Below are 26,641 nucleotides of genomic sequence, written 5' to 3'. Positions count from 1 at the left end.
CCCAGTGAAGTAGAAGGCTCTTGTAAAGACACTTTTTTTCAATTTTACAGATGCAGATATCTTAATTAATAGTTAAAGTTTTTCATGCTTATGGAAGAATGAGACAGTACAGCAAAGTGGCCTGTATAATTGTCGTTTCAGGGTTTGACTTCCATTAGCTGTTATGTTTAACTCGATTGCTACTTTTCTATCTTTTATGCATTACTGAATGATTTTTGGTGCATCTTCCTTCAGGTGAAATTTAAGGCCTGATTAATGGTTGTGACACATAAAACATCTCAGTTTTTTGTGCACACAATTTTTTGTTCATCCTTAGAAATGTACAAAATAAGAATTATTTCAGTAAGAACTTTATAAAAATATAAGAGGAAAATGTATATACATGGAAGAAAAGAATACATTTTTTTTGCAGTTTAAAAATGTACTTGAACTGCAACTATGACACAAAACTTGTTCTTTGTTGAAAGCACCAGTTTTAGATATAGCTTAACGTTCAGGTAAAGTGAAACAGGTGTTATTAAACACCTGACCAAATTTGAATGACCAAAAAAATCACCAAGTATGTAAAAGAAGGTCTTAAAAAATGCACATTATTCTCTGTTTTAAAACACTGGGGGCATGTCCGCTGGAGGAGTGGAGGCCACGCCCAATCGTGGGACTATGCTAATGATGCTTCTCATTTTATACTGCTACATTGTCAGGGGCGGGGTTATGCTGAGTATAGCTCAATTGCATCATTGACCTATGGTTTTAGGCCCACCCAAAAAATCTTAAAACAGTTAAGTGATGAAAAAACAGTCAACCGTCTAACTCCACAATTCAGTACTATATAGTAAAGGGTCTTTGTAACATGTTTTCCACAATCAGTTTCCAACATTTAGAATGTCTTTTGAAACAAATTCACTTTACCTGGACTTTAAAAGTCAGGGTATGTTTCAGAGGCTAATGCGTTAAAGTTGCATAAATGAAATACTGATTTTAAAGGGGGCTTAATGCTCATTTACATGCTAATAATTGTATTTTTGGTTTCTTCTACAACATGTTTTACATGTTTTAATGTTCAGAAACCATTTTTTTCATCTCATAATGTCCATGCTTGAACAACCGTATTTAACCTCTCTCTGAGGCCACATTTACACAAGCAAGGACCTGCTAATCACGGGAAAGTCTATCCTTTGTGTTTTTGAAGTCTGCTTTCACATGATAACACTGTGAGAACGATCCTTGTGTGCATGGACCTGCAGAAACAACTGAAAACACTGTAGTATGCATGCCAGGTCGGTAGTTGGCAGTGCAACTTGGTAATGACACACCATAGAAGAACACCAAGTGCATGCATAAAGTGCAGCCGTCACCTTTCTCACAGGATCCTCACATTGTCAGTTTACAAAGTGCTAGAAGGGGTGGCATTTTCAAAAGCTTACACTCTAGAACTTGGTTTAAAAAGTATGCGTTTTCAGGCCTCCAAAACACCGTTGTCATGTGAATAAAAGGCCAAAGCACAACAAAAGTTGAACAATTTCTGCTAGAACTGTTGCCATGTAAACGACCCTGAAAGATTTTTGTGTGTCTCTCTTAGCCTCTCTGCAATGTCACTGCAGCCTAAGTAAAGACTGTATCGACTAATAGCGGCACTTCCTGAGATGACAAATTAAAAACTTAATAAGCGTGTAGCTACATGTAGCACTCTGTACAGACCTATCTGCATGGGTTGCTGTGGTAACGATGTAGGCGTCAGTATGTGTGCTGGTGACACGGGATACCAACACGGAAGTATGAGTAACAGAAAAATGGAGATACAACATCTCGCCGTCCAATTACTTGCGTTGTCAAGTTGCGGTGCTGAACTCTTCTGCCGGACCAGACAGACACAGCGACGAAGGAGACTGTTGCAAATTGCAATGTTTCGAGCTGCACTCATGGCGGGCTCCACCGCGCAGTGAGAGGTTTGGCGACATCCACAAAGCAGTGACGGGTGGGAGCATGTCATCCTCGGCACATTTGATGATAACACATGGTGTGTCAATTTTTGAATTGCCACGGGACATTTGACAGGCTCTGTGACCATCTAACCACCCATATTGTCCGTCAATACACAAGACATGACGTGAAGGACGCTCTGATATCCGATTTGAATGACCAGTACTTCCGGACTGAAGATGCATCTGTAGAAATCCGATTTGAATTGTATCTCAGACCACCTACACATGTGGTTTGGATTGCCAAAATTTGATTTCATGTCGTTATTTGCTGACTTCATAAAATCAATCTGGATACAATCTGGAGATGACAACATCTGGATTGTTACAGATATGCAACTTCAGTAATCCTTCTTCAGTAATGATGTACAAAAGTCAGTTCTTTTTTATGGAAAATTATTTATTTTCTTGGCCAAATGATTTTTTGACAGTTTGCGGCAAAAACTTACAATGAAGTAACATTTGAAATAACAGCAATTTTAGTTTAACAAGCTCAGCGGCATTTTTCTTATTAAACATTATGTATATTACATGTATTCATTTCACTTTTGAGATGATCTTTGTCTTCTTCTCACCCAGCTTGGAAAGTCCATGTGAAGTCGTGTTCAAAGTTTCAGCATGGTATTTTTAGGTGTCAGATAAAATCAGGATATTTAGAGGATAGTGTGTGTGTGTGTGTGTGTGTGTCTGTCTGTCTGTCTGTCTGTCTGTTTTTGTGCATGTGTGGTGAAGAAATGGTGAGTGTGTGTACTGTAACTGCTGGGAGATGATACCAGAAGCAGGGGAATGTGTTTCTATGTTTTTCCGTAAAGTATCTTCTACATTAGAGACGTTGCTCTCTCATTTGCAATATTATGATCTTTAATGGTCACATATTGACCACCCACTGACACCCATTCAACTTGTTCCACTGTTCTATTGATTTATGCCAGACAATACCATACCCATTAACCCTTTGAGACCTAAATCAAAGTCACTTTTGTGCTGCTCTAAGATGCCTTTCACAAGTATTTAACACTTTGAAAACTAAGCAAATTGGCTTAAATTCTTTCAAAAACACGGTATTAAAAAAAAGCAATGAGCCACTTGGTAAGAAATGTTCCACAAATTGCAAGAAATAAGTAGATATTAGAAAAAATATTTAAAAAATAGTGAAAAATGTCTAGGGAAAAAAGAAAAAAGCAAGGGGTAATTGTTATATATATTTATAATGTGTTTAGATGCATGTTAATATTTGGGTTTTCTTAAGTTGCTATTTGCCTTACCGTGTCTTTAAAAGAAATTAAGCCAATCTGGTCAGGTTTCAAAGGGTTAAACCTCTAGATATAAAAATGCTTTAAGCTAACTATTACAAAAAGGATGAATGGGATGAAAAGGATGAAAGGATGAATTCTGCCTTCTTCTTTCTTGATTCTTTGCTCAGATGTTCAATTTTGGGGAGGTTGGTGCCTCATTGTTTTGCCTCAGGCGAATGATTGTTTCCGAGCTCACCCTTCCCCTTTCTGTGGCGTCACTTTGCTGCCATTTTACAATGAGCCTGCGAGCAATAATTTTGAGTCAAACAGATCTTTGAAAAGATTTTAATATTTTATTTGCGAAGCTATTTAGAGTTGCGTCTTACTCACTTGTTTTTCCATTTGAAGTCTGGCACACTCAAATCAATACCTTATGTAAGCTGCGTGGGAGACAGCTGAAGAGGAATTTGAGACTCTGTTACTTAAGAAGACTGAGTGCTATCTTTACATTGTGTATGTTCTGCAAGAAGGCGCCTACCTTCATTCAAAGGGCATGCATTGAAGAGTAAGAGAGGCTTCTAAGAAGTGCTGCTCAGGGATACCGTTGTTGCTATGAGACTGCTGGAAACGTGTTTGAAGCTCGGCTCTGTTTTGAGAAAAGTTAAAATATTTTTAACACCTAATGCTCGTGCCGAAGTGCACAGAAATTATGCTAAGCCCTCTTCTGTGAGCATGCAATGGTGTGCCCATTGAAGGCAGCGAGAATAAGAAGCTATAAAAGTATGTCGTAGGATTTATGCTCAACTCCCCTCCTGTCTCTTTCTCTGTCGCCTGCTGTCTGATCAGCTTATGAGGGACAATATTTTCACACCGCGTGAAGAGCAGAGAAAGAAAAGGCCATGTTTGTCTCCTTGGGTTTGTGTTAAGAGGTTGTGGGAAGTGGTTATGGGAATGCACTCTGATTGTCAGTGATGGTTTTGGAAAAGGGCACTGTTCTGGGGTCACATGACAATTTACTGTGTAATTACGGTGTCCGCTGAAAGCTAAATGAGACAATCAACCTGTGCTTCAGTGTGCCAGTTTTGTTAACAAATCCTGATGATGCTGGATTCCATATGATTGCATCAGAGGTTTTTAACCCTTAGTCCCTGTCGAGCAATAAGACAATCAGTACTGTGTCTCCCTCGAGGAGAGCAAGCTAAGCTGCGTGGACTGAAGGGCGGCTAAAACAGTTCTCATAGCTGCCTTTGAAATTCTATTTTTTGCTCCACTTCTGGAGATTCATCCTAAGAGGCTTAATTTATATTAGCTGTACAATCAGATTGCTCTCAAAATACCAGCTTTTAATTAAGCATGCAAACCAATTAAGTCATGCTCTTCTTCGTTTTCCCCGTGGTTAACCTCAGACAAGGTTAGCTGCAGAGGTGTCCGACAGCGCAGGGTTTGTGCTCAGATTCATGAGCCATTTCTAGTTCAATTTAAATAAGCTGTAGCCATGTAGGCTTATTGAAAACTCCTGTTGAGCATCCATGCAGGTGACTAACACCTACACATAACAAGTATTCATCATAGCTCGCTGTCTCAGTACATGACAGAGCCAATTACGCATGTACTATTTACATAGCATTAGTGCAAGTTACTTTGATATCAAATTTATATGTATAAAAGATTGGACTGCACAATATATTGGGTTTTTAAAAAAGATCTTTGCGATAACTTGTGCACTAAACATACTGCGAAAGACAGTAAAATTGCACTCATGAATTTTTGAGTCAGTTGAAAGAGAGAATCAGTTGAAAACACTTTACAATGTAACTTTCATTATTTTTTTTAATTGATACCTTTTATGTTCAGTTCAATAAAGATATAATAATAGTACATTTTATTTCCTGTATATAGCATCTTTCATACAAGGAATGCAGAGTGCCTCATATGAAAATAGACAGAATGGACATAAAACAGTCCAACAAGGCAACTCAGTAAAAAAGGACTTTAAATACGATTGAAAAACAAAAATAAGGGGTGCCCAGTAGCTCATCTGGTAGAGCGGGCACTCCATGTGCAGAGGCTGTCCTTGCTGTGTCCGCCCACAGGTTTGACTCCCACCTGCGGCCCTGTGCTACATGTCACCCCCCCTCTCTCTCCCCCTTGTACTGCCCTATCATAATAAAGGCAAAAAGCCCAAAAAATATCTTTAAATAAAAAATGAAAATAGCGTACATAGAAGACATCACAGCTCAGTATCAGCAAAACCATGAATTAGAATCAAGTTAGATACAATGTTTAAAGGAATTTCAGTTTGAAGTGTAAAAGGAATGTTTCAGGTAGCTGCAGTATACCGAGAGCAGCAGAAAGGTAGAACTGAGTGTACTTAGGTCTGTTCATTTATCACAAGTGATATCATTATCATGACATTAAAATGCTCAGATGTGTAATTACCAACCGCCACAAAGTAGTCCCTGTCCTTCAAAAAAGATTCAAACCAGTTCACTATCTGTTTCTGAAAGTCCACAGTCTGTTTAGCAATATGTTGTGGTTGACTGTGTATAATGTATCACTGAGATCTAGTGATACCAAGACTGAAACTCTTTCACTGTCTCTGTTTAAATAGACGTTATTAAAGAGCATAACAAGAGCAGTCTCAGTGCTGTGATGTGGTCAAAATCCTGACTGGAGAACAGCCTTTTCATACTTTCACTTAAAAATGGGAGCTTTGATGTAACATCTTTTTCTATGAAAGATTGCGTAAACCGGGCTTGAGTCATTTCTCACATTTTGTTGAATGGATGACCACATTGTTTACTTTTGTCCTCATTAAAACATTGATCAAAGAAAATATTTCCAGTAAGTCCAATTAAGTTCTAACAATGTCAAGAATTAGGCAGTCGGGAGACTCTTCCTTGAAGCCTCATAAGTGACACCACAGTAAATCTCTCAAATAAGCTGTCATTCTAAATCCCCAGCAGACAACTCAACAGCACTTTTCAGCTCGTCCTGCCTCGCTGTTTGGTTGCCAAGTACAGCACAGTGGGTCGAGGCAGCAGCCCTCATCTTCATGGTTTAACTCTTCACGGCTGTCACACTAAATAATCAACGAAAAAAATAACAGTATCTGAGAAATGAGTCTGCTCACTATTGTGTCTATACAATGTTGAAAAGTAAGGAGAGATCTGCCGTTCCCTGAGTCCAACTCTGCAACCTCCTCGGGACAGTTTGGAGTGTAAAGTGACTGTCATAAAGTGTAAACTGGAGATTACATCACATCAGATTACTTCAAACAAAACAGGGTTCAAAGATTAACAGAACATTATTCTGTTAAATCTCCTCAAGTTAAAACAATAATTAATAAACATGGTATGCTCTGTGGTGTATTTTTATGTATGCGGTCCTCAAAGACCTGGACTGGACTTTGATTAGAAGACAGTGCAGTGGCTTTGATGAGGCCTATGATTTTGTCGCCTACTGTACAAACACTAGCTACAATGTCCTCTGGGAGTTTCCAAAGACAGCTCAGTTTTATAGGGCACTGGAGAGCTCAGCAGCATTGAAATGGCTCTTTGTTTCCCAGTGGGGGATCCGATTGTGTGTGACCAATAAGATCATTTCTTAATATTCCCCATTACAGTGGAGCCTGGCAGTTTTTGGTTTTAATGAGTGTCTGACTTTTGAAGGTTATTTCACCTTAGTGCACCCCCTGATGATCATAGACTTCAGGTTTTAGCTGGCCTAATTATGCATACTTTATATGACCAGTGCCCACTGTTTGAAGCCAGCAGCAGTGTTTTAAAGGTTTGAAATGTGTTTTAAAAAAACAATTCACAGACTTGTATCAGTTCTATACATTTTGCATGAATATTAAGGCGGAAACTAAAGTTTATTTTCACTAATGATGATTTATTTAGATTGTATATTATTTATTAATATTTTTTATATTTAAAGGCCAAAAACTGAAAAATGGTCATTGCACAATTCCAGAGCCCAAGGTGACATAATAAAATTGCTTGTCTGACCAACTGTAATATCATAAAAAAAGAGAAAAACCACTACACATTCAAAGTTGAGAAGCAGTTCCCCTTTAAATATTTCCTGCTTCAAAAAATTACTTAAACAGTCAAGTCATTTTCGGAATTGTTACCAATTCAGTGTGTGGAATTCCTCATTGAATAACTGACTAGTATTTAAAGCTCTTGCAAACATAGTTTCTGGTTTTATTGTTGTCATGGTTTTGTTATGCCAACCCAAACTACATACATGCGTGAAATTTGCATGTTATTTTGTGGTGGATACGTTGAAACTTAACTTTTCAACGATGTTGTGGTTAATGTGAGGTAAGTAATTTTCCAAATTAACTAATTTCCTGCAGTTTGTAGAACACTTGCTCATTGCCTTTTTAACTATGTTTTCAAAATACATTGTGCCAATTTGCTCAAGCTTCAAGGGTTTAAATACATGTACAGGATGCAAAGTACAAGATAAATTTAAATGATTTTAAAAAATCCTAATCCTTTAAAAGGCATCTAAATGCAGCACAAGAGTAGTGATGTCAATCCAGGTTTCTAATGGTTAAAATAACCGGTTTTGGGGGCCACAATCCTGGCAGGAAAAGCAGCAATGTTTCAGTGAAAACCAAAGTCTCTTCATGCCACTATACCTGCTGATGGGTTGCTAAGAAACACCCAAGTTTTTAGCCTAAAAAGTGGCTGGAAACACAGCAGTGACTCGCTAAAACACAGCTGGTTTTGTTGTTGTTTGTTGGTCTTGAACAGGCAACATGCCATCCACCATTCCCTTCATCCATTCCCTCCACCTCTATATGACAAACTCAGCTTCTATATTACATCACTTTAGAAACACTGAATCAAGTGAGCATGTATGAAACATCCAAAAGTAACATAATCATGGTTTGCAGAAATGTACAGTACCAACATTTTTTTCTGATGCCGCTAGTTATACAGATTTAAGTGCAAATAGATTTGAAGCATCTGTTCTGTGACACATAATAATTAAGGAAAATGATGGCTAATAATATAATGTGACAGCAGACTTCTTCAGCTTCTCACTCTTGAAATAACATTGTCAAATCACTCCATGCTGATGAACTTTTAGTCCCTTCTGAATTTAGTCAGTCTTCTTCCATTCAGTGCATCATTTTGGGATCAGAGCAGAACTTTTGATGACCCACCCTTGGCCAGATTTACTCTTGTCACAACTAGGTGGAACTGCATTCTATAAAAACCTCATTTCTCTGAATCATTTATTGAGAAGATTGCATCTCCCTTGGGCCTCCATTAGAGCGTTGACACACAGGGGCAGTGGTGAACCTTTCACGCCTGTGTGCACAGGCAGCTAGTCTCCAGGCCCAAACAGCTTTCTGCATTTTTATGGCTGAATTCCCCACTAGAAAGTGATATTTCCCGGGGCTCTGGAGACAATAGAGAGATTGAAGTGGCACCACGGAAGGCCCCTCTGCTCAGCATGAGATGTTTAAAACTGCCAAAGGGTGACATGACTGAGAAATGGAGCTCGACATCTTTCCACCAGTCAATCAACCAGCTCTTCTACCGGTCACATGAGCACTGTTCTTACCCCACATACAGACCCAGACATCCAGATACATACACATTACAGTAAATCCGTCAAGTAGAGAAGCAACTGTGGTAGCTGTTGTTACATTTTGTTGCAGGAGTGGTTTACTTCAGAGGCATAAACAGACAGCACACTGAGTGCCTCTGGCATGCTGGAGTCAGACGCGGCTACGAAATATGTGGGAGGTCATCAGAAATACTAAAGGCACACTGAGTGAAATTCAGGCATCACTACAGTGAGGGGGCAGCTGGATGCAGTTTACAAAGCAGCACTATTTCATAACTGTAGGCAGGTGTCCATTAACCCTGAAATTGTGCAAATTTAAATTGCAAATATCAAATAATGCCAATTTTGAAAGATAACCCAACCCCCTCCCAGTTATTGCAAAAAAGTTTTTACGCTTGCACAAGGTGGTATGTCAAGCAATTAAAAAAAGCTAAAAAAAACCTGCTAATGTTTTGAACATCCATCAACATGCTTATTGGAATGTTATTGCGAGAAGAAAAGTCACAAGAAAGTCGTCATCTTGCAATTGTGTTTTATCGACATTTAGAAAATATTGCTTAAGTTTTGCTCAAATCTGTAATGGAAACTCGCCTTGTGTTGTGATATTGTAAAAAGTATCTTTGTCTTTATTAGGAAATTTAGATTTTTTCCATCCAACTACAAGTACAGCAGAACATCTTATGTTCTTATCCTCTGTGCTTCCACTGATTGTGTGGTGACAGTAAAACAACATGACTGACTTTGTGGAAAAGGAGCCCATTCGTATGTACATATAAATGGCTGAATCTAAGGCAGGGGTGTCCTTCTCGCATCATATTATATCCTTGGTGAATGTCTACAAACTGTGTGATAGTCCTTCTATGGTGAAGTTAATGAAAATAAATGCAAAGTGATCTTGCTTGATTAGTCAATATTGTGTTAATAGTATATTTTGAAAGACAAGCCAAGGGCCATTTAAAATCGGTCTCAGGGCCACAACTAGCCCCCAGGCCGGACGTTGGACGTGACTGTTCTAAGGTAACAATAACACAACGATTCTTGGTTTCAGGTTATTCTAAACTAATGAAAACATAGTTATGAACATATAATACAATTGGTGCCAGTAAAAGCCCCTAAATCGTACACACGGGACCTTTAAGATGTAGCATCTGCAATTCTTATTTGCTCTGGCAGAATTATCTGTTCTCGCTCCAGTTCAAATAGCCAACCAATTATCTCATATGTAGAGGGTTTGAAAACTGACAACTTGCAGGGCCTTTGCGTTTCACACAAAATAAGTAATGGCGTCATCTCTGGATTGTGCACCTTTGCGCCGAAGGTATGATGGCAAGCAGAAATTAAGCTTAGTAAAGAGACATTTTTGAAAACAAATTAAATAGCTGCAGCTGATGAGAAACTTTCTGTTTAAGTACTACTTTCAAAATTCAGATGGCAAAAACAGCAACACTTGCTCACAGATACATTGATGCTACATCATCACAGCCCATCTCTGCTATATGTTACCAGTATATACTAAACACCTTAACAGTAAACAAACAACAGTCATTTTTTGTGTTTTAAATGTTAAAGATTAAAACAAACCAACAAAAACAAAGGATTTCATCTTCAATTGGTGTCATGTTATTTTTGGTTGACAGATAATGACTTCCTCACTGCATAGTCTCTCTGAAAAACAGGTGTGTCTGCCGAGCAAACATTATTCCATCTGGAAGTGACTTCAGCAGCAGAGCCAGAAAAATCAAGCTTCCGCCTACTCACTACAGAAAAGCTTGCATTCACTCAAAGGGACTCTGCTACCTTTGCCTTTTTCTTGCTCACTTTGCCTTTTTCTTGCTCACTTTAATGTGTTGCTTTTGACGTTACAGCAGCAATCGTATCACTGTGTCCTGCTGGCAAAAGTGCAGTTTACTTACATTGCCTAGTCATATAAAAGAGCCTCTGTGTGCTTTGGGTTTTATGGTTTTTCATCTGTCAATACGCTGCACAGTGCTGTCAGCTTTTGCATGTTTTTGCTGCATAGGAAGAAGGAAAGTTGGGGAATCTGTCTGCAGAAGCTTTTATATTAGAGCCTCATGCATTTGCCAAGACAGAAAAATATCCCACTCTGTAACCTATGCATGGCTTTTACTGATGTGATAAATTAGTCAGAGGTGTTCAAAAGTTCTTAATTATGTAAAAGGGATAGAGGATCTCTGAACAGAAAGACTGTTGACATTGTATCATTGATCTGTAGATACCACAGACTCTGAGGACAACAAGACAGCAGAGCGAGTGCTGGTGTCAGTCAAGCATTTAAAAAAAAAGAAACCAGTTTATCCAGATAAGTTTTTTTTCTCACATGAGGTGGTATTTTAGGTGAATGGAAAAAGCCATATTTCGTAAAACTGCAATGGAAACACTTTTTTGGCTTTTCTAGCTCACATGATGCTATGACTTTGTGCTTGTCAGTAGAAACTGGTTCCCTCATGATGCAGCAGGAGCTACAAGAGCTGTTATTGTGTCACATAACTCTTCAAAAGTTGAGTGGATCAGCCAGAAGTTTTGAATCCAAAATTCCTCTGTGAAATCATGGACTATCACCTCCCAGAAACCCCTAATGTGTGGCTGCTGCCATGTATAAGGAGCTTGCCTTTCCACTATCGCTCGCATAACAGGCCTATGTCTCCTTGGATTGGATATAATGAGCTAGCACGGTGGCTGCAATAGAAATAAACCTGCTAATGTTTTGAACATCCACCGTCATGTTTTTTGGAATGTTATTGCGAGAGGAGAAGTCGCAGAACATCACTCAGTGGAAACGCAATCATCTTGCAATTGTGTTTTATTGACATTAAGAAAAAATCACTTAAGTAAGAATGATGTAAGTGTAGATCTGTAATTGAAATCAACCTATACTTTTAGAGGAATTTGATTTTTTCAGTGCTGTGGACACAAACTTTTTTTCAAATCAGACCCTGGCGGCTTTTATATGTGGTCCTAAATCGTAAATTTATCTGATAATTGGCCATGTGATCACTGTTAGAATGCTCATATTGAAATTCATTGGTTTACCTATTCATTCATTGTTTTCCCCACATTATACTTCACAGCACAGGCTGCTTAAACGCTGCAGGTGCTTCAGCCGTACCGCTGCTGCAGTAGGCTGCCCCAGTCGCCAGACAATGGAGCTCAACTGACAGGTGCTTTCTGACGGAACAGTCTGTCATGACAGCATTGTTGTATGGAGCAGACAGAGATTTTTGAAAATAGCCCTGGACATCTTATGGTTTTTGGAACTGTTCTTCCATGAAATCCTCCACATTGTGGCCCAGACACTACTGACTCCTCTGCAGGCCGAATCTACACCACCATGAAACTTTAAGCAATAGTTGCCAATACAGCAAATGAAATGAAAGCCGATTCATAAGAGAGGCCGTTTCCCCGAAAGCAATCGGCCATTCTTCGGCAAATACAAAATTACACACAAACAGAAGCACATGGCTAATTATTATTTAGAATTACATCATCAGACCTTCCTACTTTGGCAATAATTCAGGAGAAGAACTATATTATGTTATTTATTTTTCTCCCAAAATGCATGTTTTTTTGTTTCAGCACTCAGATGTGAGACATTATTGGCTGCATGTGAGGCGTTTAAGGGCAGATATCCGTTCACACTGATGTCAGATATGGGTCTCTTTTTTAACCCTTAGGGCCCAGACATAGATGCATTAATAGATACATTAATATTGTATATATACATATATAAAAATACATTAATTACATAATAACATTAATTATTTTCTACTTTCAAGTTTATTTTTTAACCAACAGCAGTCCTAATCACAAATATCAAATATTTATTAATTTTAAGAATTTTAACCCTTTAAATGCCAGCTTTTTGTCATGATGCCACTGTGTTTTAGATGAAAAAGAAAACACAAGTAATGAATTATTTTCAACATACGACATGCAAAGTAGATTTTTTCTTCTTTTTTTTAAAATTATTATTATCAAAACCTGGGATATGTCAGTGATTAGCAGAGACATTAATTATAACAGTGCACCTTATGGAAAAAACATGCACTTTCTCCATATGCCAAATATGGTAAAAATGATGTCATCAGGTGGAAAATAGTAAAGATTATTAAGTCCGAGGCCCAGAATGACACCCAGAAATATTACAATGCATGTTTTTTATGCTTTAATGGCTGTGGGGTCAATAATTGCAATTTCAATTGAGCATTTTTTTAACCTAACAGTATGAATGTAACAATTTTGTTAACTGTGTATTTTAGACTTGTTGTAGGAGCTGAGCTGGAAATTTCAAGATTAAACAAAAATACACAGTCTTCCCAAACTGCATGCCATAAGCATGAACACAGCCCGAATTATTATTATTAATTAAGTGCCAAACATTATTGTAAACATTTTAGGCAGAAAACCCGGATCTGGGGAAATAATCGTAAATAACCATTAAGCCATGTAACATAAAAACATAGTCTTAACATCATTATGCCCTTCTGAATCTATTTATTAAACACCCCAGACTAGGTTATGTGCCTGTCATCACCTCTCTGGTCAACACTGGTTCGAGGCTCTCAGACGATTTGACTGTTTTGGACAAGGTAGCCTCGCATTAGTCTAACTTAATGTGACAGAGGAGGGAATCTCAGGAACCAAAATCTTCATAGATGGAGCCCTGAGGCTTGTTCCTCATTGCAGCCAAACTGACTCTGAAGTGGAAAACTGCTCTTCACAGGTGTCCAAACACAACTCAAAGAAATTGTTGTGTATTTTTAGGAAACTGTTTTCACCATTTAGCTGCATTTCTATTGAAAAGTTTGAGAAAGGACTATCCCCAACTGACATTTTCTCCTGTGACTTCACATTCAATCAGCCCACTTGATAAAAATAGGAGAGGCTGCGGCTGGGAAATATCCCTCTCCTCAATAATGATAGAAAAAGACCCAGAATTCAGAAGGGAAATTACAGTTTGACAGTAAAAAGATAAGTGTGTCTCAGTGAATTCTTCTCAGAAAGCCTTTTTGTCTCTGCCCCCTGTCCTATGCAGTCTTGCTTTTCATTAGAGATCTGACAGCAGCAGTTTATTGAAGGAGACGCACAATGCTTTAACCAGCTGTTTTGTTTGTGTTGACAGATTCTTGAAGAAGCAGCTAAAAGGGCAGTTTTGGGAGCAAACTGTTAAGTGTGGAAAGAACAGGAGGAAAATTCTAAGAGAAGTCAGTTACTGTTTCGATGAAATGCTCTGATAGAGGAAGGCAATCAGAGGTCATCAGCGTACAGTTGGGAGGGGATCAGGAGATGGAACCAGCGAGTGTGTGCCCTCACAGAGAGGGGTTTTGCATTATCAACAGTGATAATCACGCCAAACAGAATGTGTGATGGTAGTGGAACAATTAGGCCCGATGGGTGTCTGTGCATATTTTAGAGATGGGATGCTGAAGAGAAAGAGCCAGTGGTGGAGGCTGCTGGGTAAACTCCAGCTGCCTTCTCTTGACAGGGGGTTAGCTTTGGATAAGAAGATGATGCTAGAGCTCAGTGAAGTGGTCGCTTCTTTGTTTTTTAAAAGAGCAGGGCTGAGATGCACTGAGGAAGTTATAGCCTGAGACCAATTAGGAGAGCATGTGGTGCAGCTTTTAACAGTAACAATGGGCCTTATCACCAACTGTTATTAAGAAGAAGTTTCTTCTTGAAACCCACAGTTTACAGAATGATTCTGAAATTCACCAGTGTTTTCTTATTTAGGATTTGTTCTTAGGTATTTTTAATTATTATTATTGTAAACACATTTTGCTGACATGTTTGTGCAGAATTTTTGGTTATTGGGTAATTCTCATGAACATGGTGCATCTCTTTTTGTGTAATATAGTATATCCTCTACTAATGCCCCTAAACATAACAGCTTGTGTGCCTGCAGAAGTACCTCCAGCTCAGAGTTATGTTTTTTTTAATGGTTTTAATGGTTGTGTTAATCCTGTGCTCCACCTTCTTTAGACTTTAGTTTGGGCATTCTTAACTTCATTCCCTAAACTTGTTTTCTGCTTATTTAATTTCTGTGTGCCCATGGCTCTACAGTCTCATGGCCTTTCAGGGGGGTTTACCTATGCTAATTAAGATCAACTGGCTGACGTGGACCTTTCTATGGACCTCTTTCAAGAATCAATTTGAGATCAAACTTCGAAATATATTAGAGAATGAGGCCTAAGGACTCGACTTAGGAATAGTCTCTGTTACGGTCTTATGTTCTTTAAAGGCCATTTATGAAATGGATGAAAAAAACACTAAAGGTTCAGAGGCATTAACAGCCACCTCTGCCAAGAAATCCAATAGTTGAGTGGCCATGGTTATTACACTGATAAACGACAGAAATGAGTCAATGAGTGGATGAGCCTTTGACAGCAACTGGAATGTACAACTAATTGTGCCTGTGGGCTAAACCTAGATATAGTTATGATAACACTGCACGCTGTAAGACTGCCCAGTTCTCATTCCATGGTTAACAGTGTATGCAGAGGTTAACAGTGCATGCGAATAAATGTCAGGTCTGAGGGGCTAATACAGTCTGAATTAGTGACACTGAGTCATTGCCCGACAGCCTTTTCACTACACTGGGGGAGACTGAACTGGCGCATCACCACCAGAGCTGTGCAAATGCCAAAAAAATGAAGCATTGTTTATATGCTAATCCCAAGCATGACACCAATTGTGCTGCTCTTTCTGTTTGGGTGGAATTTGTCAAGCTTTTTAGTAAGAAAACCTTACTGTTGTACAGAAGGGGAACAACTCCAAGCTTACTAATATATATATATATATATATTAGTATTAGTATAGTTATAGTATTAGTATTAGTATTATTATCTTTTTTAAAATAAATATTTAGCTGACCAGCTACAGAAAATCCATGATACCTGGGTGATTTCTTGCATCATTCTTGCTTTGACTTTTTAAAATGTAGCTCTGTGGAAAGGTCTACAGAGGGTATTTTGTGATATTGTTGTACCCACAATTCTCAGCTGTATGTGCAGCAGAGAGATGTCACAGAAAAGCTATTAGAGCCAGGCTGGCAGTGAAATCCATCACTGGTGGGCTGAAGGACTAATGACTCAGAAATCCTCATTGAGAAGCATGTTTATTTCCTCGTTCCTGCAGGAAGGAGCATTATCATTTAGGCTCACATCAAACATCTCTCCATCAAACCCACATTTAGAGCCAGTTCTCGGGGGCTGATTGTACATCCTGTTTGTGTCTCAGTAGTCATGTATGTACAGTGTTTGCTGTGGTTATTTATGAATGACAGGAAATGCTGCTATGAATACTCTTAACTTTAGAGTGATGCTGGCTGGATTGCCATGACATTTTGTACAGACTTCCATGTCCCCCACCCACAGGATGTCTTGAAATGGGCAATTTCAGAAGGGTGCCTGGTAAAACAAATCAAGTTGGTGGATACATGGCTTTATGAAAGTAACACCAACAATTGTCAACCAGTAAGAATTTGATTGAAGAAAAACATATCAACCAACCAATCAACCGACTGACCAGAAGGTGCCAGCCCTTCTGGTTACCTTCAAAAAGCTTTGCATATCAATACGGTGTGTGTATGTAAGTGTTTGTTGACTTTCATTACCCCAAAATTCATTTAAATTTGCCAACATAACACAAGTAATTCCTTAAAATTCTGCTATAATGATTAATAATCATGATTTGCAGTAGACATAGAGCTGTTAGGTGTGATAGCCTTTACAATAGTATAAAAATATGCAGTAAAGGCAGCTAAGAGACATACTGCTCCCCTGACTAATGTAACACATCCCGTAACACAGCATGTGTTAACACACAGTTAATTATCACTTTTAATTGGACTATTTACTCTTCCTGCCTCTATAAAAGCTTAACATTACTATATCCCAAAGCATTTGCAGACAAAGCAAAACATTAAATTCACATATGATTAATGTGTAGTTCCCATCCTCTTATCACATACGGAATAAGGTAAATGAACCTCACTCCCAAAATGTTGCTGCTGTCTGATGTAGCATGTAGAGGTACAACTAGTAGATAACATTTGGCCTCATTTTGCAGATCTCTGAATGGATTCTTCTCTGATAATATTTACGTCAAACATTGGTCATAATGCCATTAATTTATTGAAAGCCCTATTAACATTGTTGAACAGGGCTACAGCCACATAACATATTAATCATGAAAAAATTGTAAGCGGTCTCAACGTTAGGTTTGTAGAACATTCCTCTCTTGTGAATTTCTGTTTTGATCATAAATGCCAACTCACGTCACCAATTCAAACTACCGTTGAGAAGCTTTAAAAGCAATTATCTTTATCACTCCATCCACAGCTTCTTTTTTACTGCACGTATTCTCTTGATTCCTCACAGTTCTGGGGCAAATCCTCACACATTCCCATCGTGTTCTGATGGCCCACTTTTCGCCTGGCAAGATAGAGCTATAATTGTTTCTCTGGTTCACAGCAGTGTCTTGTAATAAGACTCATGATAGATGCATCACATTATACATGTGTATGCCAATAAACCAGTCCTTTTCTTATTTGAATTAGTGTAATTGTGTGTACACTTGGTTATAACTTTTAGGGTCAGTATTTGTTAAATTTTAAAATGCTAGTCCTTTTACTTTGAAACAGTAGGCGGGTTTCCAATACAGATTTGTGCAAAACTTAAATGATACTTTCAAAATCTCGATAAAAAAACGATTGCAAGATGACTGCATTTCCATTGAGTGATGATATGCCACTTCTCCTCTCACAATAACATTCAATGAAGCATGCAGACTGATGTTCAAAACATTAGCAGATTTATTTCTATTGCAGCCACCACACTAGCCGTCATTATTTCCAATCCAAGGCCAAGTAGGCGTATTAAGGACCCATAATGGAGAGGTGATAGTCCATGATTTCACAGAGGAATTATGGATTCACATCTGGATGATCTGTTCAACTTTTGTAGAGTTATGTGATGCAATAACAGCTCTTGTAACTCCTGCTGCATCATGAGGGAGCCAGTTCCTACCAACAAGCACATAGCCATATCATCATGTGACCTATCAAGGCCAAAAATGTGTTTCCATTAAAGTTTTGTGAAATATTCATTCTTGGAATCACCTGAAATACCACCTAATGCAAGTGTAAAAACTTCTTTGCGATGAATGAGAAATTTTTTTTCAAAATTGACGTGTTTCAATTTGTGCAATTTGAGGGTTAATGGTAACCTGCCTTGTGACCTCAGAGGGCAAAAACTCTTCACCCTGGAGGGAGTTTTACAAAAGATTCGTTTTTCAGTGTCCTAAAACACATAGAGAAAACTATGTTTTCAAATAAATCTTGTATCAAAGACAAGACAGCAGTGATTAAAAGGATTTTGCTTCTGGGTTTTTGTTTTTTTTTGTTTGCTGCAGATAAAAGAGGTAGCATATAGTGTTTTGCGCTCAAGTATATATTTATATTCTTAGACGGTTTGATGTATGTTAGATTGTTTTCTGGGTTTTTGTTTTTCTATTTGCTGTGTTTTTCCTCCCATGCTCCTTTGCTGTCTTTCCCCTCCTTTGCCCATCTACACACTGCTCCCACAGTGTTTCCCAATCAGCTCCCTGCCTGTTTTTCTGCCGACTCCCCTTATTACCCGCACCTGAGCTTCTCCACCCCTACTTCATCCCCCTCATTAGATTTGTTTGTATTTAAGGTTTTCAGTTCAGTCTTTGTTGGATGGTTTTGTTCTGCGATAATCAGTTTTACTTTTACTACATGAAACTTTATTATTCTTTCTACTGTAGTCTGTTTCCTGCAGACTCCTGTGTTTGAGTCCACCTGCTCCACTCTTAATGACACTCTATGCTGTATTGTTCGTTGAGGCATCACTCTGACATCGTGGTGCCTTTGTGATGGTCGACCTGTCCCCTCATCATCTGTATTGTATGATTGATGATTAAAAGAGTCTGAGTGAAGCATCCTAATCACTCTGAGATATTCTGTCACTTTCTATTACATGTTCGCTGTCTCCTTCAACTGCCCACGGTTACATATAAGATAAAAACCCTATTTTAAAGCTGCCAATGAGCTACCACAGTAACAGCAATTGTCCGACCATATGCTGATCCATTGGTTCCACACCTAAGGAGATGAGCTTTTTTGATTAATTTTGTGGAGTCTATGTCCTCAAAATGTATTTTAGATATATATCTGGGTGCAGTAAATTGTGTCATATGCTTGTTATTTCTTTCACTTCTACTGACCAGTGAGTTGCTTTGAGGCAGATGTTGTTATGTTGTTAGTGAAGTTATTTCCTCTTAGAAATCATGAATTGTTCTCCAAAGCTAATGAGTGTGATGACTGCTTGCTGACTGTGACTTAATGGGAGAGAAGTTTTTTTTTGAGTTTCATGTTAATGATACAGAGCTTAAAAATAAGCCACATACATTTACTTCTTGTTTTCACCCTTTAAGCTACAGGCATGTTATCATCTTGTGGAAAGTTTACCTCATAAATGCAGTTCATTGCAGTCTTTTCCTCACAACTGTGTGATATATCTTGATTTAAATCACAAGGCAGGTTTCCATTACAGATTTGAGCAAAACCTAAGCAATATTTTTGAAATATTTTTGCAAATGACTGCATTTAATGATGTTCTACAGCATTCGAAGAAGCATGATGATGGGTGTTCAAAACATTAGCAGGAATATTTCTATTGCAGCCGCAGCACTAGCCACCTTCCTACAAATAAATAGCTTTTTTTCTGTTCACTATTATTATTATTATTATTATTATTAGGAATTATTAGAACTTACAATGACCCTTACAGGAACGAAAACATTGTTTCATGGGACAAATGTTTTAATGATATAACTAAAACTTGCAGCCATTTTAAAAATCTAAGTATGCAGAAAATGTTTTAGACTTTTCTTTCTATACGGTGGACAAGCATATATTCACTGTACTACCAGCGTTTTTTATATATATATTTATTTTTTTGGGGGGGGGGGGGGGGGGGGGTGACATGCAGCAAAGGGCCGAGGGTGGAATTGAGCCCATGGCCGCTGCAGCAAAGACACAGCTTCTGTACATGGGGCATCTGCTCTACCAACTGAGCCACGGTTGTCCCATAACAAAGCGATTTTTATACCGCTGTATACCTTGAGAGTGGTATACTGTTGCAACCCTAGTGTGCATATGTGTATCCCTTCCAGACATTCTGCGAGCCGCTTTTAAGAACAAGTGGATTGTGGAAATTTGTAATATTCCATCATTGATTCCAGTATAGCTAGCACCTTATTAAACTGGAATACTGACATCCTGACATAGTCATGTAGAAACAATTATTCTGCAGCTCCATTATCAGCATGCAAAACTCTCCTTCCTCTGAATGTTTTCTTAGGATTGGATGAACCCAATATTTTGTATTTTTTCAATTTAAAAAAAATGGAAAATAAAAACACAAAATCAACTTCACTGCACAAGTGGATTTTGTCTTGTATTGAAAATGTTTTAAATAAATATAAAAAATAATATGCATCGACCTTAGTGTACAAAGTTCCTGTGTAACAAAAAAAAAATACACATACAAAAAAATAGACTTGGTGTGCAAAAGCCTTGAAAATGCAATAGCCTGCATTAATCTGTTGGTTTAAAATGGAATAATAATGATCCATGCCAAAATACCCACTAAAATAGCTGTAAATGTATAAAGTGACATGATGTGCTTCATTATTTTAACACCTGTTCATGAACCTGTTCACGAACTGTTCATGTGTGTTTCGATAAAACCAAAACAAACATCAGTTTATGACTTGAAAGAAACAGACTGAGAGAGTCAGCTGAAGTGGCAGGGGTTATGACTTGAACTGTGTGCAGCTCGGTCAGGACACTGAATCACTCTGACACATTAACCAGTGCAACCACTCAGACTGCTGGGACAAAAGAAAGTAATCTGCTTATGAAGCCAAAGACATCACCTCGGGGCTCTTGTACCTTTAACCTGCTGTTTTTCTCACACACGCACGCACGCGCACGTGCACGCACACACACACACACACACACACACACACACACACACACACAGTCTCACGCTGTCAATGGCATTATGTTTCCACTCCTCTATAAAGTGATACAATCTTTTATTAATGGTCTGGTCTCCTGCGTTGACATGGAGACCGTTTTAATGATTAATCTGAAAGGAAAGTGCCCATTGTACACAGGGGACTCTTTTGATTGTAAGAGAACCACTGTGTTGTTTTCAGTTAGAGGCACGTCTCAAATATCTTTTTAATTATTTTGTGTTTTTCTACAATTACTTTTTTCGCTTCTGCTGCCTCGACATCAGGCAGCAACATCTTCACTGTAAGCGACTGCTGTTAATTTACAGCCAATCTCCAACAGTAAAATACTTCATGTGAAACGGTTGGGTGTAAGTTGTTAGCAGTGCATTGTGGGTTGCTCCACTTGAAGTAACAGAACGGAGGACCTTAACAGTATGCTGCTGTTTTAGATGATGGGTATTGCGTGGACAATTTGGAGCTCGGTCAGAGGTTAATTTAAAGTTAGTCTTGTAATTCTAGCATTAGGTGAGTGCTTTTTTTTCTCAGTCAATTTTCTTTTAGAAATATAAATGGAAATAATTTGCCATCAACTCCCAACGGACTTCAGAAACTAAAATCTACACATTAGAAATTATTTAAATTATTTTGTTTTTGCAGGTATCTTCTTCATATTTCTAAGAATGTTTGATGTGAAACTGATGCCCAACAGGCTGTCTCGCTAGTTTTAGTGTGTCATTTATCAGTGAGGAGGAGATTTTGAATAGCTCAAACAATATTTACGATCATTTTTTGTTGATTTATTTTGGTAACATTGATATAATTTATCAATTATATCATTTTGCATCTGAGGAAAGACATTCTGGTTAACCCAGTAATTAGGCACCAAGAGGCTAGCATCGGCAGAGGAAGGCAGCAGTAAAACAGAGCATTAGATGACTGGAATGTTTCCCATATACTGTGGTTAACACAGGAATATGCTGCGTTTCATTTTTATTTTAAGTATTAGATTGGAAAACGTTAAACTTGGACACTATAAAATAACGATTATATTGCTGGTGTCTGTGCTGCCACTATTTTACTGTATGTTGTAGAAATGCAGAAATATACCATATTTCTGTTTTACAATACGCTTTAAAAAAATATCTGTAAAATTAACAGTAAAGTGCTAAAAAGCATGGAACTGTAAACAGAAAAATAATGAAACAGTAATATTTTGTAAAGCACTGAACCAAACAAAACTTTTCATTTTAAAGTAAGAATATGTTTAAAATAATATTTGTTTGTAAAATGTGTAAGCACAAGAACATTGTCAGAAAAAATAGTACAATTCTGTTAAAATTAAAACATGACAGTAGTAAAATAAGGGTTTTTGTGAGGTAGTTTTTTTTTCCAGAAAGAAAGGGTATTACATTTTACAAATTCATGTTATGATTTAGATATATATGTAGCCTACAGTGGATTTTACAATGTTACATTTGAATGTCCCTTAATTTTCTTATTGATGTTCAATAGATAACGTTTTTGGCATCAGTATTATAGGACATTAACAAAAAGTTATTTTACTTTACCATAACAACTATCTGAAATTGATAGAAAAATAATTATGATTTTCTAATGTGTAGACTTTTGTTAGATTATCAATTTAAACTGAGGTTTTTACAGTAAGGTCACTGGTGATGGAACTGAAGAAATTCAATGGACAGTGTGAATTTTACAGTGTAAAAATGTTGTAATTACAACAGTTTTAAATTGTAAACTTTACAGGTTGTTCTCTAAAGTTGTTCATCTTCACTATATTTTACAGATTTTTTTGGCAACAGCTGCCAGTTTTTTTGTTTGTTTTTTTCCCTAAAAACAGCAGTCTTTTTTTAACAGTGTAATAGGCTGTAAAGTCTTTTGACAATATAGATACTGTATAATTGCAATATATTGCTGGCCTCTGTGCTGCCAGCTTTTTCCTGTTATTTTACAGTGAAATTACTTACAATTTTAGAATGATTTCTCTTGAAACCATGTTTTAGATTCATTCAATAAATCCATCTCATGTCATTCTTATTGTCACATTTGCATTTTCATAATTTATCCTAATCTTTTCTCTGAGTTTATTTATTAACATTATTTTTTACTGGGAGGTGATGGAATATTTTTTTAACAAATGCAACACAGCAGGATTGGATGATGTTAACAGGGTCACACCTTGTCACCTTTTTTTTGGAAAGTCTTCCCATCGCCGTTCAAACCAATAAACCCTCTTCATAAATCTGTCGAGGCTCCTGTAGGGCTATACTGAGATGCCCATCGAAGTGAGGAAAAGGTTCATTAGTGTTAATTAGAAATTTCAGGACATGCTTTTCTCTCTCCGCAATCGCCTCAGTCTTGTAATTAGAGGGACCAGCGGGGGGAGTAATGCAGCTGCGATCGGTGTGGGGCAGAGACGGAGGTAGGGGGCACTGGGGAGCAAGAAAGGGGGAGGAGAGGGAGGGCAGTTGGTGGGAGTGTTGGTGAATAACAAACAAACTTGCTCTCTCCTTGCAACAAAAGAGCAGATGTCTCCTCTGAGTCAGTGTGTCCTCCTCACACACAGCCGTTTTTTTTTTCATTTGTGGATGGCTTTGTTGCTCGTCTAGAGAGGTTTTCACCCCAGTGGTGAACTCATGGGAAGAAGCATGCTTCAAACTTTAACCCTTTAAGCCCTGGTGCAACATCACTTTTCTTATAATGCTTTGAGACAACTTTTACAAGTATCTTAACCTTTGAACCTCAAAGCAAATTAATGAGATTTCTTTCAAAAACATGGGAAAAAAGGCAATGAGCAACTTCATAAGAAATGTTCCACAAACTTCAAGATTTAGAAAATTATTTCTTAAAATCCGGGGACAATTGCTCGTGAAAAAGAATATTCATAATTCTCATAATTAAATATTTAAAATTATGTTATAGAATTATTATAATTAGTTATGTTCTTGTTTTTTTAAGATTATCACTTTTTTTGGCTTGTTGCCTTTATTAGTGACAGGACAGCTCAAGCATGAAAGGGGGAGAAAGAGAGGGGATGACATGCAGCAAAGTACGTCTGTACATGGGGCACCCACTCTACCAGGTAAGTTACTGGGCGTGCCATTTCCTTTTTTTTTTTTCATTCTTTTGCTTTTTTTAAACTACTTTTCAAGTAATTTTCTTGTACTTTTCATTAAGTTCTTGCTATTTGTTTGCTATTTATCAAGTAATTTTCTTGTACCTTTCACAAAGTTTTGCTAATTTGTTTTTACTACTTTTAACTTTTTTTTGCTATTTTTTTTACCACCTTTAAAGTAATTTTCTTGTACTTTTTACTTATTTCTTGCTAATTTTTCTTACTACATTTCAAGTGATTTTCCTGTACTTTTTTATTTTTTCTTTTTTTACAAATTTCTTGCTTTTTTGTACTACTTTTTTCAAGTAATTGTCTTGTACTTTTTATTGATTTTTTGCATTATTTTTCTACTGTTCAAGTAATAAAAAAAAAAAGTTTTCTTCCTATGTTTTTTGAAAGAAATCAACTCAATTTGCATAGGGTCCAAAGGATTAAAAGCAGAGATATTTTTAGCTTTCATTTTGTTCTTTTTGTAAGCACCTGAATATCTTGATTTAGATTATGCAGGATTGGAACTTTTTATTTTATTTTTTAAAATTATTTTTCATTTTTTTTTAGAGTCGACCACACCTTGACTATGGAGACAAGGTTCTTGCATGCACGACGTTGTGATTAATCAGGTTGCTTTAGAAAACTAGCTGAAACAAGAATACCTAAGAGGATTTAAACACAGTGATTAATAGAGGCACATGAAAACAGTAGTTAGCGAAAATCTTCCACCATATCTGTTGTTATTTATGTATTTGTTGTGTATGCAATTGTTTGTAACCCTTAAAAAACATATATGGGTCTGAGCACACCACAAAGATCCTTCCTCATTTTACTCTGTTAGCAGGCACTTCAAATTGGTTTGTAATGTTACAAAGAGGGAATAATCTCAAAGTGACAGTGGCAAGGACTCATGAAGCCCCTCTGTCTCACTACAGAAAGGTCAGAAGCGAGAGCACCAATCGGCATTTGGTCTTGGCTGTTAAGCAACAAGCCCGGCATCGACAGGCCTTTGTCCTAATGAAGTACCTTTTATCTGCAGCCTGAGTAATGACAAGAGGAGAGTGCTGCCAGTGACACTCCTGGTTGCCATCACAGGGCAGACAAACTGAGAGAGAGGGGACGGAGGAGTGAGACTGTGGTTATCCAACCTTGACCTTAGCCTGACCTCCTCAGGAGCCATTTTGAGGGCTGAGGCTCGAGTGTCCGTCAGCTCAGCTAACGGTATTAGATCACAGTTATGAATAGGACTGGATGTTGCTTTAAAATGATAGGTTTCAGGTAGGGCTGCAAATAATGATCATTTTGATAATTGATTAATCGGTCAATTATTTTTTCAATTAATTGATGAATCAGATTAAAAGAAATAATAAAATAAGCATTTTTTCTCCCATCACTTTGCTCAAAAACATATTATCATTGACAACAGTGCAAAAAGTGCAGTGCTTGAACATCCCTGAGCTGTCAAAATAACATTAAATAATAAATAACTACAAAATCAAATATGAAACAATTAAAAAACTAAATGTTGACAGCTTTTACAACATACCATTACATTTCCTTACTTTGAATCAACAAAAAACGACATATGTTCAGTTTGACTTCAGCCTCGCTTAACTGCAGCGTGTTTCATGCTTATGGTTTTCACACATGCAGCGTTGCAACGTCGCTGCTGCGTCACGGCCCGCAAATATTAGTTCTGTATTTCCACATTTATAAGCACAAATTCCTCTCATTTATGAAGTTGTGCAAGGTCAAGCTTGCAGCTGATACGCAGCGGAGATGCTCCTGACAAGTGCTGCTAGAAAAACAGTGAGTAATAATCACGTGACACAACAAATGGATCATTTTATTAGTTGCCAACACATTTAATAATCAATTATTATCGATTCGTTGTTGCAGCCCTACATCTGACAGGAAAGTGCCCATTGTACACGGGGGGGCTCGACGGATGTTAGAAAACCAATGTGTTGTTTTGAGTTGGAGGCACGTCTGGAAGATCTTTTCAATTATTTTGTGTTTTTCTGAAATTACCTTTTTGGTTCTGCTGCCTAAACATCAGACAGCAGCATCTTTGAATGATGTCTCTTGAGAATCATTTTTGAAATGTATTATTTCATTAACACATCCATCTCCAAGTCATTCTTATTGCTACATTTGCATTCTCACAGTTTGTCCTGTTCTTTTCTTTGTTATTTTTTTCAATCTCAGTCACCCCCTGGCAGTTGTCTGTAGTACAAGTCGTAAACCCCGCCCCTCTTAGTTAGTATATGGGCCAAATTAAACACTCAAAGTGCACGCCAAATAAATTTTTCCCAAAGATGGTGTCTGTCACTAAAGGTAGTTTTCATCACCCTGCTGTTTGTTCAAGTGATTGTTTTAATGATAAGTTCAGTTTTAATGAGTTATTCAATTCTACATTGTTTCCACTATGATTGACAGCTGTGACAACCAATCCATGCACTCACATTCAGTGGATCTGCTCACAATTAGTGCACTAGAGTAAAGGGCTCTCTCTTAAAGGACTTAAGGGACGGGTGTTTAAGCGGGAACTTACTTACATTATCAAATAGACAACAACATACACACATTTTTTATAGTATATGTAGAATAAGCCTATAATTTTGTTCTAGTTTGGTGAGTATTGATTT

The 26,641-nt window shown here is 37.6% G+C and overlaps 1 protein-coding gene across 1 annotated transcript in view; it reads left to right on the top strand.

The window, feature by feature from the left end:
* Positions 1–26,641, top strand: part of LOC121950806 (FERM domain-containing protein 5) — a 91,313-nt gene that overhangs the window by 38,642 nt on the left and 26,030 nt on the right. The window lies entirely within an intron of this gene.

This window comes from Plectropomus leopardus, chromosome 11, assembly GCF_008729295.1.
Source record: "Plectropomus leopardus isolate mb chromosome 11, YSFRI_Pleo_2.0, whole genome shotgun sequence".
NCBI classification, from domain to species: domain Eukaryota; kingdom Metazoa; phylum Chordata; class Actinopteri; order Perciformes; family Serranidae; genus Plectropomus; species Plectropomus leopardus.
The sequence above is the reverse complement of the archived record's forward strand: the minus strand, read 5'-3'. Positions and strand labels throughout refer to the sequence as shown.